Below are 22244 nucleotides of genomic sequence, written 5' to 3'. Positions count from 1 at the left end.
AATTAATAATCGACTTGTTATTATCTTTTTTCCCCCTCCTTTTTCCGATTTTTCTCCCATCCTACTGTTAGTCGTTATGCCAATTCCCAACCCCCTTCCTGGTTGTTGCGCACTCCCCCCTACTGTTGGTCCGGGAGGCGTGTATCGCTTCCGCAACGGAATTCGGTTTCCGGGTTCCTCTGATTGGCCGCGACCCCCACGTGACCCGCCCCCCTATCCACCGCTCTGCCGCTGCCGCGGACTCGCTCGCTTCCTCAATTTATAGGCATGGAAGTATTGACTGAATGAATGAATGAAAACTTTATTTAACAGATTGCAGAATGGGTACAATACAGTACGGCTCAATACACACAATTGTTAAGGGGATGCAGACCTGAGAAAGACGTTTGTCTTGTTTACATCAGGGTCCCCCATTTTCAATTCATATAGAACAACTACGCCGTAACAAATCATTAAAAAAATATACCGTTAACTGGAATATGTTGTGCCTTTACACATATGTTGGATTATGTAATTGGTTTGTCATGACAAACAAATAAAATATCGCTGATTCGCCGGCTGTCTCTTGCTTGCTCCAGCGGACACCAGAGCTCAACCAGAGTCAATACTTCCATGCGTATAAATTGAGGAAGCGAGCCAGTCCGCGGCCGCTCGCTCTGCCGACTGCTGCGCGTGGCAGCGGCAGAGCGGTGGATAGGGGGGCGGGTCACGTGGGGGTCGCGGCCAATCAGAGGAACCCGGAAACCGAATTCCGTTGCGGAAGCGATACACTCGTCCGGGAGGCCGGAGACTGTCGCATGCTTTCCTCCGACACATGTGCAGCCAGCCGGCAGCCAGCCTGGCAGCGCAGACTCTCACTGGGAGAGTGTAACATGTGGAAGGTCACACTACCTCCCTCCAGATCGCTCCCTCACTGTGCAGGCGCCCCGACCGAACAGTAGGAGTCACTGTTTACAACGACCAGGACCCACCCGCCGGCTTTCCCACCCCCTAACACTGCCAATTGTGTTAGTATGAGCGACCAGCCAAGCTGGTAGCAACGCCGAGAGCTGGGCTCGAACCCAGCGTATCCTGCGTTGGTGGCGAGTGCCTTGCCCACTACACCACCTAGCCGCCCAATAATCCACTTGTTAATTTTTTTTTATAATAATAAAGAATTATATTAGATTGTGAAAAAAACAGCTCTCGGTGGGCGGTCAGTTGTGGTTAACAATTAATATTAGTTCGGTACACAGCCGTACTGAACCTAAGGTCCAGTACTGAAACGGTTCGGTACAGATACGTGTACCTTTACACCCCTAATATATGTTGATATACCCCTCGTTGATGGGGTCAAAATCTGGATTGCGACTTGTTTTATGTTCTCAACACTTCTTGGCTTCCTTCTACAAGATTTCCATTGAAGTAAGATGTCAGAAAAGAGGTAAGGTGCAGAAAGAGATCATGGTGAATAGCGGTGTTAAACCCTTTCACTGCCACACAACAGAAGGTTAACCCTTTACTATCACACTACCGACGGTTACCGTCGGTGGTGTGATAGTAAAGGTTTAACCTTCTGTAGTGTGGCAGTGAACGGGTTAACCGCAGCACGATGAAGCCTGCGGGACACGGTGGAGACGATAGTAATATAGTGATGACGAGGCAAGTTAGGCAGGTTTCTTGAGTTTAGTCGGGTGTAAGTAATGATGATGATTCTGAATGATTTCTCTTTGGGATTTTGTGGTTCAGCACATAAATATTCAGTGGGTGATATGATGTTCTGGGCGACCAGCTAATCCGGTTGACATTCATCACGATGAGCTGCATGGTAATGTTGTGTGATATCAAAACACATTGAGCGCCAACAACGAGATTAGTCGTGCTAACTCGCCATGCGTTGAGTGCCAATGATGAGTTTTCTCGTCGTTTAATCGTTATTTCTTTTATTAGCGATATCCATACATTTTTCATCCATCCAGCCCCTGACGTCTGAGCTCGAAAAGGGCAAATACCGCCGCATATCGTCTCCCGGATGGTAATGCACATCATTGGATTGGATTGGGTGGGACTGTGCATCAGAAAAAAAGTCTGGTCCGGGGTTTTCCATTCTCTGGCAAGCAGTATCGTGTTACCAGATTCACTGGCGAGGCTCGGAGCAGTGTCTATTATGTGTTTTGGTGCTATAACGTTGGATCAATAAACGCGATCAATATTTGGAATGGCGATCAGGAATTGGATTAATCTTTTTGCAGAACATCTGATGTGAGGTAACCAGTATTGTGTTAATCAGATGTTTTTTTCTCAGCCATCGCAGCGTGTGTGTGTGTGTGTGTATGACGTTAGCGCTGACCACGTCTGGATAATAGATTTTTCAACCCGCTTCTCTAGCGTGCATAAGTACACACACATATACTATCGATAATCTAGCGTTTGAAAACTATTCATAAATCAGCCGAAAAATGACAACGTGTTTTGTGTATTCCACTAAAGAGCTATTATCGTGGAATTTCTCTGGAATTACTAGAACTCTCAAAACTATACTCGTATTCAAAACGGTATAAAACGAAAATGTACCAATGAAAAAACAATCCGTTTCGTACATGTTGACTGCAAGCAAGTCATTGATAAGCGAGGGGTGTTTTAGACCCATAGCCATAATTTAAGATATAGTTTAAGCCTTCGCAAATTCCCCCGACCTTCCATTGACTTCAGTGCTGGCACTCTAGCCCTATATGGTGAAAGGGGCGTGGCACTCAATGTGTTCGTTAATTTGATATTATATTTCCTCAATAGTTTCAGATCACATTTTGTGAGCAATTTCAGCTGTGAGTTTCATTTTAGACCATGACCGGTTACCGTCGGTAGTGTGATAGTAAAGGGTTAACCTGCTGTTGTGTGGCAGTGAAAGGGTTAACCTTCTGTGTATTGTCGCAGTGAAAGGGTTAAACCTTTTTTATAACGTTACACGTGATGTCATTTGCGGTGTGGAAGAGGTTAAAGTGCACCAGAATGATGCATTTAAATGTTAAATGCATGCCCTCCTTACCACATTGGTTGCCAGCAGGGGGTGCACGATCTATTGCTTGGATGCCACCACTCTAATCAATGAGAGGGCGAGCACATTTGCGAACGCATAAACCATATCTTAAATTATGGCTATGTGTCTAATACGCCCATCGCTTATCAATGACTTGCTTGCAGTCAACATGTACGAAATGGATTGTTTTTTCATCAGTACATTTCCGTTTTATGCCGTTTTGAAGTATAGTTTTTAGAGCTGACCTTCAAAGCTTTTTTTGGCAATCGAAGCTTCGGGGCCGAGCTTCGATTTTAATTCGAACCTTAAAAAAAATATAAAATAAAATAAAGTAATTATAATATATATATTTTTTAATTTTTTTTTATCTTATGTCGTGGGACTTGTACAGCACTTTGGTATTGTCTTTGTACAGCACTTTGGCATTGTCTTTGCATATTTTAATGTGTAACCATACGTCTGATGACTTCTTCGTCGACATGTCTACTGCACATGTCCTTGTTGTTTTCAACACAGATAATCTCCACATGCTTGTTGTAGAGGTGGAGTCGAGGCGCCGCTTACTTTCGTTTCATTGGAATGGAGGCGGGAAGGCGCCGCTTACTTTCGTTTCATTGGAATGGAGGCGCAAGATTTTGGAGGCAAAACAAATATAAAAAATAAAAACGTTTTAATTTTTAATTTTAAACTTCGATTTTTTTTTTATGTTCGAAGCTCGTGCCATCGAACGAAGCTTCGAAGTATTTAAGACAGCCCTAATAGTTTTGAAGATTTCTAGTGATTCCAGAAAAATCTGCAATAGCTCTTTAGTGGAATACACAAAACACGTTGTAATTTTTCGGCCTATTTATGAATAGTTTTCAAATAAACGCTAGATTATCGATAGTATATGTGTACTTATGCACGCTAGAGAAGCGGGCTGAAAAATCAATTGTCCATGACCTGGTCAGCGCTAACGTCATATACACACATACACACATAGGGGACATGTTGTGAACGCTGTGAAAAAAACCTCTTATCAACCCAATACTGGTAAAATAGATTCTTTACCTCAGATCAGATGTTCTGCAAAAAGATTATTCCAATTCCTGATCGCCATTCCAAATATCGATCGCGTTTATTTATCCAACGTTATACCTCGAAACGGATAATCCACGCTGCTTTCGGTGCCCTCAATGAATGCAATAGTCTCAGGTTACATGGCTCAGAAGTAAAATGTGGAATCCGGAGGTTTTTTTTTCATGCATTTTCATTGACTCCAATCCAATGGGTGCAATACCATCCGGGAGACGATAGGGGGCGGTATTTGCCCTTTTCGAGGTCAGAGCCAGTCCCAATGATAACGTGAGGCTGGATGGATGAAAAATTTATGGATATCGCTAATAAAAGAAATAACGATTAAATAACGAGATTTCTCGTCATTGGCACTCAACGCATGGCGGCCAACAACGAGATTTCTTGTTGCTGGCACCCAATGTGTTAAAGGGGTTGGAATCCCGCCACCATAGTTTCACAAAATACGGGCCTCCAAACAACATTGTGCATAGGGCCCCCAAAAAGCTAGAAACGGCTCTGCGTATGTGTGTCCAGCGGCTGTTTGAACAAGTTTGGGTTGGAGCAGGAAGCACTGCACTGGGAGAAAATGTCAAGCAAGCGTTCCTCGGGCCCCATTTCTTCATCACCCAGTCACCTTTATTCTCTCGCTTGTTCTTTCTGACACCACCTACGTGGAAAATCTGATCATGTCTCGCAGCTTTCACATCAGCTGGGTCAATGGCTTTGAAAAGATCATGTTTTTACGTGTCATCTCTGCAGCCTTGGCGTGTTTTTCCAAGGCATCCTGTCCTCTTGTTGTCGCTGCACAATGGTGCAAACACTGGACAAAGACACTGTTCATTCACTGCAAAGTGGTCGGATGAGAAAGGATGTGTGTTTTGGACTCATGCGACTTTGATACTACTGCTCTGCCAGTGCGGTGCTTGCACCAAAAAACTGAGCAGAAATGAAAATATCCATTTGTCAAAAAAAAGTTTTGAGAAAGAAATCGTTGTTTTACTCTCACTCTTTTTAGTACTTTATTCAAACCAATGCCTATAGTCTGGCTATACACTTTTTTTAAGTCAAGATTTTAAGTCAATCAAAATAATTTGTTCTTACAAGAGGGACAGGCCAAGGTGACCCACTCTCCCCATTGATATATGCAATTCGTATTGAACCACTGGCAGAAAGTATTAGGCGGAAAATATTGCAAGTAAAAATGCAATGATGATCTTGAAGATCTTTGATCACCAATAATTCAGTCAGTCTGCAGTTAAAAATATTATAATTATTTTAATTGTATTTTTAATTGGTTAAATTGCGCCAGCCATTATCTCCATCCTTGTATTCAATGGGCCACACTTGAAAAGATAAGCATTTTCACTGTGCGTTACGATGTTTGCAGAGCTATATCTATATTCTATATTATAGCTATGGAGACGATACTATGGCTCATTTGACAGTCACTATCTCTCGTCCAACATGTAAAAAAGAGTTAATTTTGGAAGATTATTTTAGCGTTATGGAGCGCTATGTGAATTTTGCTAAAGACGTTCGCATTGCTCGCCTGGACACGTTACTATTTCCAAATCAAAGGTATATAATAGGTATTATGTTGGTACGTTACATATGATCGTTGCGATCGATGTGAAATCATTGTTGAATCAAAGTAGGATTGATGTCATATAGTCCTTACCTTTACTAGGAGGTATCCCAAAAAGAATATTCCAATTGTCTGATTGCGATTTCCAGTATTGATGTCCATCGGGCCCCTGACATGAAATGGCACAACATGTGCTGCACGCGTTCCAAAGTGCTCGGATGAAGCGATTCACTTTCCAAATGCTCAGTGTGAAATAAGTTTTCAAAGGGTGGGCGATACTGCCACCTAGCAGGATTCGGCCGGCATTGCACACTCTGCGTCTCAGAATGAGTCCCAATGACTTATGTCAAGAAAATGCATCACACAATATAAAACATTGCACTGTAAATGAGAGTTTGCTGTGTTTAAAAAAGAAATAGAAGCTAGTTGTGTGCTTGAAACAAGTAAAATAATCTGCCAGTGCAATAAGATCATTTGGCTTGGCAAGATTTCTTGAAATAAGTAAAAATATCTAGGGTTCTCTCTCCTGATTGTATGAAGTGGGAAGGGATACCAGAAATGTTATGTTTTGTTTACTGCAAAGTGGAGGGACTGTAACATCTATGTTACGGACCAAACACTGCATCAGCGATGGCTGTCAGCACATTATCTTAACAAAAAATATCACTTACAGCACCTTTAAGCTGAAGTGTTTGGAAAATCCTGTGACTGAGTGCACGATAGATATGGCGTAGGGTGTCATCTATAATGGTTCCTAGGGCTGACTCGAATGCTTCGAATCGCCGCCATGGTAGTCGATGTCGGAATGCTTTTTTTCCTTCTGTTTTATAGTTGTTTTCTTCCTCCCACAGCCCGCAGGACTGCCCCCTGGGGCTATGCATGGAAAATTGTAGTCACTCATGCACAGGTAGCAAGTGAAGAAGCCAATTACCTTTTAACTTGTTGATACAGCTATGTTGTAAGGCCACTCGAAAGCCCCTTAGCTACGAGAGTATGTGGTTCATTCCACAGCCACACCCTATTACTAAAAGCAACATCCAAGTCATCCAATAGATATTGATTAAGTGAGATGAGTTGATTATTTGACAATGTTGTAGTCACTTTATAAACTGTGAGTCTGTTTTTGGTTGTTGTTCAAAAGAACAGAGCAAGGTGAACACAGCTTGCTCTGACACAGCCTCTATCGGACTCTAGTGGTAGGCATTAGTGGTACTAGTAGTGAACGTGAACAACTCAACCCAATCTTAAATGCTAAAAGTAGGGGTGTAAAGTACTTGAGTAATTGTACTTTGTTACAATACTTAAGTACGGTTTTTGGGGATTTGTACTTTACTCGAGTATTATTAGGTTTGTATACTTGTACTTTTACTCAATTACATTTCGGAGAAAAAAAAGTTTTTACTCCTTACATTTAAAATGCAGACCTACGAAGTACAAAAGTCCTTGTGCAAGACTAGAAAGCGGGGACTTTGATTAAATGCCTGCTATCAAAAAAGTTTTTACTTTTACTTTTTAGTACTTAACACTTTGATTGCCTAAGGTTAAATTCATGATATACCATCCGTTGCCAGCTCTATTTGTCTATGGAGAAGTTCCCCTTCTTTGCAGGGCTATAACTTTTTAAATTCTATTGCTAGATTGCCATTATTAGGGCCCATTCAATGTCCTATATGTATTGTTCAGGGTGTATGAACGTTAAACTTTTTCATTCACATATTCATACTAAAATATGATCTAAAGTATAAGTATGTTTTCATCTCTTTCTGCAGCTTTCTCCAGAACGTGATTTATAGCCCCAAATGCATTATATTGATGATCAAATACAGTTTAGTAGCGATCGGTGCCAGATGAAACATTTCAAATGGACGTGCTTCTAGAAGTTTCTACGTATCATCTGATGATGACCGGATGGGCGGGGGATCGTTTATAATTCCGTGGGCAACGTTATACCATTCATCTAATGTGGGTCAAATGTTCATCATAGCAGTTAGTGTCGAACACAGTAATACTACACGCTAAAACTCACCCCAGTCTCCGCGGGCCGTTGGGCGATCAGCGTGGGGTAGACAGTTTTCCATTATGGGATGTCATAATACCCGGTCCATTTCCAGGTTGTATAATAGTATATACGTCCAAATCATGTTGTTTATCGAGTTATTGGCAACGGATCGCTATGTATTGTGTTGAGCTCGAGTCCCGGGATCTATAGCGAGTGCCCGGAAGTAATATGGGTGATCACCACTTCATCCACATGACTTCCTGTTTGGCGCTTCTGCTGATCGGCCACCAGATGGCGCTCTTGAACCGCTAGAGGATTGCGAGGAGCTCAGAACTGTGTGTGAAGGCTGCAGAGGGGAAATATGATTCCGATCACAGATTTTTGAAATATTGATATTAAAGACGAGTTAGGGCGTCCTCTGCAACTTTAGCATGGCTAGGAAAGACGCCTAAACACGTTTTCGGCACTTAAGTGTTGAGTACATTTGAAAGTAGAAACTTTTTTTTACTTTTACTCAAGTGTGTTTCTAAAATCTACGTGAGTACAATTTTGAGACGGTACCCATACTTTCACTTAAGTATAATTTCTGGGTACTTTTTACACCCCTGGCTAAAAGTCGAACCTATGATACCATCAAGTATAATGTCTGGATCTGCCCCATAGATGATGCATTGATGGAACATGTTAAAGATGAGAATGTTGTGAGTGTATATATGGGTACATGTTCTGGTTCAGAACTGAAAACACTACTGTTCCTTTTGGGTGTGAAAACGCATGTAATTTGTATTTAGTGGTGTATTTGTTGTTTTTGCAAAAATACAATGTAAGACATTTTTATTTAAGGCGAGACAGCACCCCCAAAATTGTTATATTTTGCTTCCTAAACATGTCTTCTATGAAACTAGTGACAATAAAATGTCAATAACACACATTTAGTTGTTTATTTGACTTCATTTAGCCTGATTGCATCCATAAATGTGCACATATTTAATGAGGAAGTGCCTAATTTGCATATATAAACATAAAATTCAGAAAACTTGTAATATATTTTTTCTTAGTTTATATGTACATAACAAACTGGGAAAGTTTCATAGTGATATCTATTCAATACTTTTTTTTGCCTATTAGGGGGTACTACACTTACTACACTGTTACTACACTGTTTGTAGCCTGTGTGTAGTTCTGTTCAGTTCAATAACATCATTATTATTATTCAGTTATCAGGCATGTGTTTAGGTTGTCTATTACTAATGGTTTGATTAGGTATTGTGTTTGTAAATAGCTGTTTAAATTCTTTTTTATAGCATTTTACAATACAAAACTTTGAGGTTGTTTTCTGAAAAACTAGTTTTTATGCATTTTACTTGCACACAAAGAGTTGGAACTCTATTTTCCTAGTACCTACACACAGGTTTATAGTACATTTTATACCAAAACTAGGCGAAAAACCGTTTTTTTATGACAGTAGACAGTATTTCCTGATGTATGGGCTGATAAGAGGACATGGCCACAAAGTCTTTCTATACAAAGTTTCGTTTAGAATGTATCAACAAAATGAAACCAAGTTTTTGAATCTGGCATTATCCATTTTGGTGATGAGAGTCTTGGCGATACATGCAAATATGTGCATATTTAATGGTGGAAGTGCCTCATTTGCATATATAAGCATACAATTCAGAAAACTTGTAATATATTTTTCTTAGTTTATATGTACATAACAAACTGGGAAAGTTTCATAGTGATATCTATTCAAGTTTTTTGTTTCCCTATTACGGGGTGCTGTCCCCCCTTAACTTAAATTCTGTCGGAAGCAGTTAACATGGATTCTTATCATCATCAACCTTTATTTATACTCAAAAGACAATTGAGGAGAAAAAAACCTGGGTGCGGTACGAGAGGAAACGGGTAGCATGCGTGTGCTGGAGCTCCTGGTCAAATAAGTAAAAAAACGGATGAATAAAGACCCGAAAAGAAATAAAAAATGGAGATGCAATCAAGGAACAAGGAGGAAACAAGGAATGAGAAGAAGAGAGAAAATGAGGGATCTCTGAGAAGGGAGAATCTGAAGATACAAAATCCCCGTCGCGAGGGAGAGAGGGACCAGGTGGAAGGAGGAGGTGGGCCGGCCGCGCTCGACAGGGAAGTGCCAGGATGGGCGGTCTGCATGCAGGCCGAGATATTGGCATATATGAAAACAATGATAAAAACAATGACGGACGCAATATTGGCGGATATGCAGACAATTACGGACACGATAAGGACCGATGTCGGGAGGCTGGGGGAGGAATTGAAGACGGAGCAGGAGGATATCGGGGGAGAAATGGATGCGGGACTCGAAGCGGTCAATGAAAAGATGGTGGAACAGGGTGAGAGCGTGGCGACGTTGGAAGGGAGAACGGCAGAGGCGGAGGAATGGGAAATGAAGATACACGAAGTACTGACAATTGCAATTCTACAACAAGAAAAAATGAAGTTAAAGCTGTCGGACATGGAAGGGAGACCGCGGAGAAATAATACCCGGTTATGGAGATTGGAGGACGGAGTGGAAAGGGAGTATATGGCCCTGTATGTGGTGATGGAGATTCAGAGAGCCCACGGGGCGCTTGCGCCGAAGCAGCCCGCTGGCAGGCCCCCTGAGAGCGGTTACTATTAACTTTTTGAGATTTGAGGTGAAGGAAATGATAAGGAGACGTGAAGGAAGAGACGAGGTGAGACACGGGGAGGCGAACGAGAGGAGTACATAAAGAACGGATTAACCACCCCAGCTATAGACAATAATGCCCAATGGAACACATACACGAATGCGCACTATAATCACTGCAGATGGAAATAATTAGGAGGGTAAATATACAACACATAGAATAATTGGAGGAGTAAACATGCTACACACAGAGAATGGAGAACTATAATCACACAGAGGTTTACACACATTGGACTGGGATGAAGGAGAGTCAATGGAACATGGGACTCGAATCACAGGAGGACTGGAGGGTGGGGGTCTCGGAACAGGAGGAAAAGCAGACAGAGAACTTTGACCAGGAGTTCTAGCACAATAGACAACACGAATGTTGGACAATTATAGTGAGAGGAAGGGGGGCCAAGACATCAGGCACCCCTCGCCACTAGGCAGAGCCCTCTCAACAGGAGAGCCAATACTCTGCACCTACCAGCAGGGGAGAGGGGGAGACACATGGATCCCCCGTGCACCTTGGGAGCGATTTATGTAAAGTATATATGTTTTAAATGTGCACATGGACAAATATGAAGGACAAGAATTCAAAATGTTGGACATGAAGAGAGGCTTGGAGAGCCTCCTGCGGGGGGTATCTTCGTCTCTGGGGGGGGGGGGGCTTCTCCAGTAGGAGGGCTGATCCCCCTCCAAACCGCCAACCGGGGAAAGAGTGTGCTTATTGTATTGTTAGTTTCATTTGTGTGCGGTGATGTCGGTGACATGGGAGGTACAGTGGGTTTCCTGGGGTCCTCGGCCATCGTGCCTGGGCGGTCAGGATTCAAGATGCCCGTGTCGCTGAGTGCTGGACGCCGCGTGGGACGGACCTGGGATGCGGGGGAGCCCGGTTTCTAGGGGGGGAGGGTGGGAGGTTCCTCTGGCGGGGGTCTGGGAAGATGAGCGCAGCCGAGCTCAAGGGGCCTACATCATTGTACTGTTGTGTTATTGATGTTATTGTATATGTTGTGTTGTATGTCTATGAGTGTTCAATATAAATTTAAGTTTAAAAAAAAAAAAGACAATTGAGGTCACCCTCATTTTCAATGTCGTCGAGACTATTCTACATCATGGATAAGGTGTATATATCATCTCTCACTCCCTCTCACCCACATGTAGAGTCATTATAGAATGACTTAACTATTTGTTTGCTATTCGTTTAAACTAACAAAACAGACTAAAGACGGCCAACCCACATCCTAAGAATCTACACGCCTGCAGCGTCGTCGAGCTGCTGCCCCTGTGCATAAAATGGAAGCCAGAGCCCCTGGGTCCCTGAAACGGTGACGAGTGGGAATGAGCACGGCAGCTGATTCATTCATCAATCTGCCAGTAGTCTTCCGGGGAGTCTGGAAGCTGGCTTAAATGTATGTAGTCAATGCACCGGGCCATTGCGCAACGGCCACCCCAGCTTTTTGAGAACACCATTCCTACCCCCTTTGAGTCACCTGCTGTCTATTCCATGCCCCTTGTTATTCTGGGGTTGCTTGGGGGGACTCTATACGTGGATTTTGTCACTTTGGTAATCCAAAGAATAGACTATCACCACCTCTCCCTACTAGGTAGTCACTAGGGATGGGTACCGAATCCGGTACTTTTAAGGGTATCGACCGAAGTCGGTACTACCGAGTACCAATTCACGTGAGATCCACCGCTGCCACATTTCGGTAAAAAATTAAGCTAAACGAAACCTATGAACTGGGCCTCACGTCAACGCTCACGCGCACAATACACGCTTACCTAGGATTTGACTTGATTCAACAACAACAAAGCAAGCCGAAAACGGTCGCAAGTGTGGTTACACTTTACAAAGCTAGAGGCACACGATGCTCGCTGCAATATTATATATATATTAACAAATTAATTTTTAGAGATTAAAGTACAGAAAAAAGGTACCGTTGGGTACCGGTTCCAATGTGAACGGTACCCAACCCTAGTAGTCACCCACACAATTGCCTAGCGCTTCAAACCCAGGGCCCTTGTTAGTTTAGGTTTGCGTGTCTGCTTGTGTGTGCGTTGGAGGGGGTGTTATTTGCATATCCTGGGCCCATACCCTCTCTTCCCACCCTGTGCTCGGTTTGCCCCTAAGGCCCAAGGCATTCAGGTGACTCGCCCAGGCTGAGTCACACACCAGGGGTCCCTTATGTCGGAGAGAAATCCTGGATGGGAAAGACGGCAACTGTTTACCTGCCAATCTAAACACACTCTGTATCCTGCTCTCTAAGCCCCGGAGCCTGGATGCACAGTTGTTCTTGGGGGCCCCCCTCTTTCAAGGCTGCCCCCCAGGCTCTCGCTCCAAAGGCTCTGTTTGTCGAGCTGTTACAGCGTTTGTCAGATGAACGTGTCGAGCAAAAAAAAAGTCTGTTTGTTACTAAAGACCTGGAGGCTGAAGTGTGTATTGGATACTGGATAGGGCTGCTCTGTCTGTTTGAACCCCCAGGTAATAATGTTCTTGGATGGGAGAGGAGGTCTCTAAACACAAGCCTGTAGGCGACAACATCGCTGAGTGGTCTAGTTGTCTGTAGTGGAATAATGATTATTGCTGTACACGCGGTTGTTTGAACGTTTGAATTAATTTGCTATAGTGCTGATGTTGATAATGTCATTTACATTTTGAATTAATACATTTTTGTAACATTGAGGTCATTCCATCCAGATTAGTTTTTCCTTTTAGTTTTAGTCAACAAAACTACAGTACATTGTTTAGGGGATGGAATGGATTTTCTAAACAACTGAATTTGTATGAATTCTTATCAATCAGAAACCATATACTGTAACTATACAGCATTTCTAGTTACCGTATATAGGTACATTATTGAAATCTAGTTCAAATAGTAGTCTGATTTTGCCATTATGAGCAGCTTATAGCAGCACTCTGATGTGTTGATGGCGACAGGCTCAAACAGCTTGGCTTGCAATTTAAGATAAGATAAGATATTCCTTTATTTATCCCCTTGGGGAAGTTCAGGCATCATAGCAGCCTGGGGGGAGGGGAGGTACAGGTAGTAGAAGACATGGTACAGGTCACAGAATTATAGTACAGTGGAGAAGTAAAAATAGAATAAAAAGGCAGTGTATACAATATAATTAACTCTGGACATGTACATAATGGGCAACAAGGTGCGAGATGAGGGTATGTATGCCTTCCGTTATAATTTTCCCTACAATAAATATAGTTACAATATATAATCTAATCTAATAATAAAAAAAAACGAAATGCTAAATATATAATCTAATAATTACAATAAAAAATTTAAAATGTCTTGGAACAGCCGGCAGGAGGGCTATTGGTAGATAGTGAGCTACTGATCGGAGACTTCTGACTCCAGTCTTTGTTTGTTTTTCCAATCTAGTCCGTTTCCTAAAGAAAGCAGAAGGCAGAGAGGATGCAGTAATGCTCCGTCCTCACCTCTTAACACTTTGAGCGCCAGCGATTACCCTCATCCCTGTAGTCAATGCGCCAGCTTTCCATTGCCTATTTTCACTGCGTCACGATGTTTGCAGAGCTATATCTATATTCTATATTATAGCTATGGAGACAATACTATGGCTCATTTGACAGTCACTATCTCTCGTCCAACATGTAAAAAAGAGTAAATATTTTCATGTACCGTAATTTTCGCACTATAAGCCGCACCTGAATATAAGCCGCAGCAGCTAAATTGAATGATGTGTACATATATAAGTCGCACTGGACTATAAGCCACAGGTGTTTTAATGTTTAATTACCATATGTAATTAGCATTGGGACACAATACTGTCGGAAAAATAACAAGAATTAACTCATTTACAAGTTGTATTAAGTTTAGCAAATAAGGGAACAGATAAATAACATTTCAATGCAGTCAAAAAAGCAATATTTAGATTTTAACATTTTCGGGTTTGGTCACGTTATATTATAAGCCACACCGTTATATAAGCCGCAGGGTCGAAAAATGGGGGGGAAAGCCGCGGCTTATAGTCAGAAAAGTACGGTATACGTTCACGTGTTATCCCGTGTTGAATATTGTATAGTTTCAGTTATCCGGGCTAATTCCTGAAAAGCTGAGTTATTACATGCATTAAAGCGTTCCGTCTCCAGACGGATTTCAGTCTTTTTTTTTTTTTTTTTTTTTTTTTTTTGATTTGGAGTCTGACGGAATTGGCTACCTGGTATAATATGATTTGTAGATGCATACAGATTGAAACAACATTTAGCCAATCAGCCGTCAAATATCATGAAAAGGGGCGTTTTGAAACGTGAGCTTGACGCACACACACGCTGCTCGCAGTGCCCTCCCCCTCACAGACCCGTCTCATTTGCACCGAAGATAGCAAGCGTGCAGGTCCTCTTTTAAACACCACTGAAGCATTAAACAATGGCCCAGTAAACTATTCACTTTAGTTTACTACACGAGGCGTTGTCTAACGTTATCTAGCTGGCTAGCTGATTCGTTTTTGAAGCTGTGGCTAACGTTAGCTAGCTACCTATCTTCGGGTGGCTAACGTTAGCTACCTAGCAACTGTAGCTTGCTAATACGGGCTGTCCTGGCTGGCTAACTTTTAATTCACAATGGAGTGGAGCTAACTAACTGTACAAATCGATGTGATTGGCTGAGACTGTATTTTGTACGGTTGGCTGCCTGGCTGTTGTGGATTCGGGTAGCCAGCTAGCAGCTAACATCAACTCACGGTAGGGGTGGGACGGTTCACAAAATGGACGGTTTGGTTCGTATCACGATTTTGGGGTCACGGTTTTCAGTTCGATATACGTTAATTTTTATAAAAAAAAAATTAACACTCAAATCTAAACATGCTTCTCATTTATTAAAAATAAAATAAAAGGTTTACAGTGTTTACAGCCTTAAATAATGGTTGGCACACAAAGACCGAACTGACTGAAAAATATAGGCTACATTTGTCAAAGTATTAACTTAGTGCAAACAAACAATATGCTCAGCCAGCACTAGACTTTCCTTTCTTTAATATAAACACACAAAAACAATGTCAACCATGTTTAAATTCCCTGATTGTCAGTTCTTAATGGAAAGATTCGTTTTCTGCTTGAAATTATTATGTTTCTGTCTACATTTATTTAGACTAACATTATTTAAATATTGAGTGCAACTGTGGTGGATTACGTAATTCGGTGAGTTGGAACTATCTATGGGTTGGCGCGGGTCCCCACGGACATTTTAGCGTGTGGCACCTTCAGCTCCGGTAACGTTAGGAGGAGTTCATAACATCAACATGCAGTGGGACAGCGGTAATAGTCCCGGTTGGAGTTAGTAAAACACAGTTGTATGTTAGCCTTCTTGGATGTTGAATAAACGCCTATCATTGTCTTTAAACACCCCCGCCTCTCAGACTCCCATTTCCTCCTCTGCTACAGTAGCTAGTAGTAGCTATGGTGACATTTCATTGACTGTACAGTATTAGCTTGCGGGCTGCGTCGGGCTACCATAGTTAAAACGTGCGTTGTTTTGTACAAACTGCTAACGCTATGGCAAGATGTGTGTATGCCTATGTAATGTTAATGGCTATGTTTTTAAAGTCGTAATGAAGATTGATTTATATTGTGCGTGCCATTTTTACACAAACTGACTAGCACCTGGCTGCAGCTGGACCCTATTGGGCTGCAGTGCTGCTGCTGCCTGCAGCCAGTGCAGAACACCGGCTCCGCCAAATGCATTTTTTTATTTGCGCGTCATCTGAACCGTACGATACACAGACGCTCCATTACCGGATAAATATATACATATATAATTAGTAAACTGTCGGGGGCAGGGGCGTAACTTGCGGGGGGGTCCCCGGAAAATGTCCCCCGCATGACTTCAGAATGCAGTATTTGTCCCCCCCATGTTTTTACCCCCAAACCGCTGCAACTGCGCGGCCTGGCGGCCAGCACTGTGACTCGCTACTACACAGTGCCGACACTGCAGATTTACCCTACTCTTTGAATTCATTGCCAGATCCTCAAAGTCATAGGGGCGCTGTCTCGATAATGCAGTGTTATTAAAGCAGCGTGTAGCCGACGCATGAACCAGTTGGGATTCGAATAGACGCGGCCTGGAAGCGTCAACGCGGAACTGGAAATCCGTTGGTAAACAAATAGCGGCCTGGAATCATTTTTGGGACGCTCTCAATTCGCAGTAAAGGAATATATCTGCGGTTTCCCTGGCGGATGGCGAACAAGCCAGCCGATTCTACTATGAGTCATGACATTTGACATAGTCTATGACATCATACTTAACTTAAACTTGAACACGGAGGCAGTTACAAGAACTATCCGAGCCCCCGGGAGGGTGGTCGAATACCTTTTGCGATGTATGCAGGGAACGAATTGCAGAGGGAAGTGGAGAGCTGCCTGTCGCCCATTCTAACGCAGGAGTCCTGGACCACCGACAGGTAAGGTAAGCGATTTTAGATGTATCACTTTAAGTGTGCGGCTGTTGTCCGAATACTAGTGAATATTGAAAAATAAAGGCATGACATTTAGAGACGTCCCCGTCGTAGCGTTCTGGTGCGGGGATATGGGTCTCTCTGTGCGGGGGCGCAACAGCAACAGGTGGGGTAGGCTGGGCAGAGATGTATGCATCAAAACGATTACATTGTTTGTCTCGCATACATTCGATTTATAATGCGAGCACCTGCATTACAATCAAATGACTGATCTGTTATGTGTTATGGACCCGAGTCTCGAGAGGCACTTTATAATAGAAAAAAGACAGTGCAAACATGTATATGTCGCTTACAGTTTATTATGCCTATGCAGCTCGTTTATTTTGACAGAGTTAAAAAAAAATCACTAGTATCATTATATTAAATTAGCGGACGTGCAGCTGGACAAGCCCTGGCTCCACGATGACCACTTCTTACAAGAGGCGCCACCGCCTGGGAAAATGCGTATTGCACACCTGGTATTAAAAAAAAAAATTGGGAAGGGGGGGCGCCACGCCCCCTAATATGTCCCCCCCCCCCCACCGCTAGGAACAAAGTTCCGCCACTGGTCGGGGGCATTAAGTGCCCCCCTTAACTGATTTTCGAGGGCATTTTGTCCATTTTCAAGGGCATTATGCCCCAAGCCCCCGTTAATTTCGAACCCTGCCCAACACATAGTTCCGTGTGTGAATAACACCACAAAAGATGAATCGAAAGTTTAATATAGTAAGAATAGTACTAGGCTATATACGGTATATGTCACAAATGTAACATTACTATATTCCTGTATGTCATGTATGTCCTAGGGCTGACCCCTATGAATCGATTAGTCGACTAATCGGTTTAAAGGAGCCGTAGTCGACTGGCCAACCTCTTAGTCGAATATAATAAAAAAAAAAAAAAAAAAATCATTCTTTCCAAAAGAAAAGAGGCCTAGAAGCGTGGCTAATGGCACGCATACCAGAGGCTAACTGCCTACGAAAACAGGCACAGAGGCACTGAAAGAGGATTTCACCCATCTAATGAACACACTAGACTAGACAAATATCAAGATGTATCAAAGTGTTGAGCGCTACAGTGTAGGTTAGTAAAGGTTCGTTTTTTTTTTTTTTTTTAAGATATTGATTGAAGAAGTGCGTCTCTTTAGTCGACGGGTTTCGGCTGTCCTAACCTTTAAAGGGAACTCCATACATCAGCCGTTATCTTTCACTTGTTTTTACCAAAAATGTTCCTGTGGAGCATGGCATTAAAACTGCCACGGTCACTTAAAGATTCGATTATTTTTAAAGTTACTTGAGGTAATTATTTCTCAGTAAATTCTCCCCTCATTCTTCCAACATTCCTTTCTAGACGGTCACAATTCCCATTTCAGGCCAAGAAAAATGACTCATTAGAAGGTGGAGAGCTGTCCCAAAGTGACTTAGGCCTAACCTTAAAAAAAAAAAGACTACTGCACCAGATACATGATTCAAGGTTTCCCCCAAATCTCAAATACTGCACTGCGCTCAGGGATCATACAAACCTGACAAACCAAAGAACTACAACTAGATTTGGACGGGGTGGACAGGAACCCAGCCTGAGCATGACATGAGAGCAAAATGGCCACTGTGTGAATATGGTCAATGCCAATTACGGTAGTCTGACCGACCTTTCATTATCCACAATGGGAATAGGCAGCCCTTTTATGCATCTTGTATACATTTGTTTTCTTTTTTATTCAACCCTTAACCCTTTCACTGCCGCACGACAGCCGGTTAACCCTTTACTATCACACAACCGACGGCGATGCTCCATCATTAGCATCATTAGCTCCGCATCAATGATGGAGCATTGCCGTCGGTTGTGTGATAGTAAAGGGCTAACCTTCTGTCGCGTGGCAGTGAAAGGGTTAATTAAGTATAAACAAATCATTTAAACAAAGAACTAGATGTTCACTTGCACTCAGATATGCGCGCATGCACACAAACACCCAGGGAGGCACGCCCAGACCAGAGGCGTTTTCAGAAGACATAAATGAGGTCATCTTTATTTCAGAAATAATTTCAAACAACAACTGTACATTATAGGTTCGTTTAAAAAGAAAAAACAACATTTTTGTTGAGCTATAAAAAAAAAATCTCAACAGAGAAAAGCTATTTTTTTTAATTATTTTCCTGGATAAGAACACTCTACATTATGTTTATACAAAAAGGTTCAATATAAAAAGTATACAAAAATAGATTCAAATCTTAAAATTTACAAAATAAATGTTAACCTATAGCAAGAGGATATAAAGCCAAGTCTCCATTAGAGGTTCTTTAAAATATTTGATTTTAAAAAAGTCACTGTTGATCATTTTCAAGCTGCCCAGAATGACTACAGTACATCTCTCGTGCTCATAATTGCATCCCTTGTGCATCACTGTTTGGATTCCACAGTAGCGACAACAATACACTTGCTGGTCAGCACCTGCTCATAAAGCACTACTCCTCCGGTTGACTTAAGGGACCCGTGGTTGGAGTTCTGGACGGGTTCTGAGCAAACCGGGAAGCTTTAGACTGGCAGCAGCAAAGGGCAGAAACGGGCTCACTAAACCCACAACATGCAGGCAGGAAGCGAAATTAACTTTTTGACTCACCGGCCAGTGGCGGGTAGATGGGAAGAGTCTACCCGCCAAGCATATTTCTTACCTGCCAAAATTTTTTTGATTAAAAAAAAATATATATATATATTTTATATAAAAAATTTTTTTAAATAAAATATATATTATATAATCATACTTGTAGTTGTATTATCTGCGAGGCATCGCCACCACGCAATAAGTCAAAATGCTTGCTATCTGCAAACAGCTCCACTGTCTGTGTGTATACTTGAGTAGCCTCCAGCTCCAGCAAGGATTATCCGGCCCTGCAGCTAGACCCTATATTCAGCTAGACCCTACATTCAGCATGCAAGGATTCTCCGGCGATGCAGCTGGACCCTATTTTTAACGTTACGGTTATTTTGTCAAATCACATTCAACATGCCCTCAGCTAGAATACGCATTCAATCAATGTTATAAGACATTGATATCAGGAGCTATCTGTAGCTACTGCTAGCCCGGTAGATAACGTTAAGACAATTTACAGATCCAGCCAGAATTAGTCATGGAACAGCTGTTTGCCGGCCGTTATGACGCCGTTTTGCGAGGTTAATGTTAACAATGACCAGCGGGGGCGCTCTCATACAGCTGGTGACAACTGCCCGACGCGCCGGCTTTTTGTTCATTCATTGGAGGAGCTCCGCGCTGGACTAAGCTCGAGTTCCATTCAGTTCCATTACAGCTGGTGACTTCATTCATAGGATGCTACAACGTCCTACAGTATGTCTACAGACTGCATGAATGAATGTTGCTGAATTAAAGAATGAATAAGTTAAACGTGTCAATTCAGCAGTCAAAGTGTATATATTAAAACGTGTCCAATCTAACTTCATTAGATGGCCGACGTACGGCTCTCTTGTCCATTCATTTCATCAAAAGAAAGCGTTAGTGTAATCAGGGAGCGAAATTAACTTTTTGACTCACCGGCCAGTGGCGGGTACCGCCAACTTTTTTTTGATACATTTATTTTTTATTATTATTTTATATAGATTTTTTTTTAATAAAATATATATATTATATAATCATACTTGTGGTTGTGTTATCTGCGAGACATCGCCACCTCGCTGTCTGCAAACAGCTCCACTGTCTGTGTGTATACTCGAGTGGCCTCCAGCTCCAGCAAGGATTCTCCGGGGGTGCAGCTGGACCCTAAACGCTACATTCAGCATGCAAAATAATTCTCCGGCGCTGCACCTGGACCCTAGTCAGCAGCCCTCACTCATGCGATGTAAACCAGGGACTCGAATACGCATGTTGTAGGACATTGATGCCAAGAGCTATCTGTAGCTACAGCTGGATGGCGTTGGGACAACGCCTCAGTGAACCATTTAGTTTACTGCGACATTTCGTAGTGACTAGTTACCTAGCCAACGGAGGTATTATGCACTGGACTATTGCTGGAGGATTTGTTGATGTCGGGAGCTATCCGTAGCTAGCCGGCTGGATAACGTTACACAATGCCTTGTGTATTAAACTAAGTGAATAGTTGACTGGGTCATTTTGTAACGGTAGCTAACGTTATCTCACGAAGGTCCCACACTGACTAGACTAACGTCACAGTGAGGCAATAGCCTCTGTTTACATGCAGGCATACAGGGGTAGGAGCAGCAGTGCTAAGTGCTAACTAACGTCACGGTGACTCGGAGGCAATAGCCTCTGTTTACATGCAGCATACAGAAACAGGTGGGGAGGGGGTAGCAGCAGCAGTGCGAGCGCTTCATGTCTGCTGAGACAGCGAGTGAGAACTCCGCTAAAGAATTTGATCATGATTTTCGGTTTTCACATCATGACTATTTGATTGAGCGCCACACGACGCTCAGACGTCTCAGTGGGAGGCGCCAAACGTAAAAACTGAGCGCAAATGGCGGGTGGCGCCCTCTAATTTCGGTCCCTGAGTGTAATGCTTCTTGGTAACAATAAGTTTGTGTACGCAATGTTGCTGAATAAAATTAAACCGTTAAGACCTGTCGAATTAGCAGTCAATGTGTTTACTGGGACAGATCGATCTAAGTGAGCTAGCTAACGCAAGCTAGCTAACGAGGGAACGGAGGTATTATGGCAGCTCATGGAGGTCCGATCTAGACTAGAGCAGACTGCTACCATTCTGAGAGCTTAACGTTAGCACTAGATGCTGCGGGCGAGCTGCTACCATTCTGAGAGCTTAACGTTAGCACTAGAGCTGCGGGCGAGCTGCTACCATTCTGAGAGCTTAACGTTAGCACTAGAGCTGCGGGCGAGCTGCTACCATTCTGAGAGCTTAACGTTAGCACTAGATGCTGCGGGCGAGTTGCTACCATTCTGAGAGCTTAACGTTAGCAGTGGCACTAGAGCTGCGGGCCGCTCTGTGTTGATACGAGCAGAAGCCAATAGTATCTCGCTGCAGGGCTGGCCCGGCTGGGCGGATATGACTCGTTGCCACGTTTTTTTTCAAAATAAGAATATCATACGAACCGAATGCTGCTAACTGCCGGAGCCATCGATATTATGACTCTAGCTGCGCTTGGGCCGGAAATGAGACCCGGCGGGCAGGGCTCTCAGTGGCAAGCGCCAAAGGTAAAAACTGAGCGCCCCTGGCGGGCGGCGGGCTTTAATTTCGCCCCCTGCATGCAGGCAAAGGGTAATCAGTGTCCACCGCTCTTCAGCACTTAACCCCTTCACTGCCACACGACAGCAGGTTAACCCTTTACTATCACACTACCGATGGGTAACCGTCGGTAGTGTGATAGTAAAGGGTTAACCTTCTGTAGTGTGGCAGTGAAAGGGTTCAAACAGCCGACAGGCCACGTTACCCGTGAGACTGGCTTTTTTCCATGGAAAAGAAAT

The 22244-nt window shown here is 42.9% G+C and overlaps 1 protein-coding gene across 1 annotated transcript in view; it reads right to left on the bottom strand.

Moving 5' to 3' along the window:
* hbs1l (HBS1-like translational GTPase) overlaps positions 1–22244 on the bottom strand; it is a 168390-nt gene that overhangs the window by 121354 nt on the left and 24792 nt on the right. The window lies entirely within an intron of this gene.

This window comes from Notolepis coatsorum (assembly GCF_963971535.1).
Source record: "Notolepis coatsorum genome assembly, chromosome: 5".
Classification (NCBI taxonomy): domain Eukaryota; kingdom Metazoa; phylum Chordata; class Actinopteri; order Aulopiformes; family Paralepididae; genus Notolepis; species Notolepis coatsorum.
The sequence above is the reverse complement of the archived record's forward strand: the minus strand, read 5'-3'. Positions and strand labels throughout refer to the sequence as shown.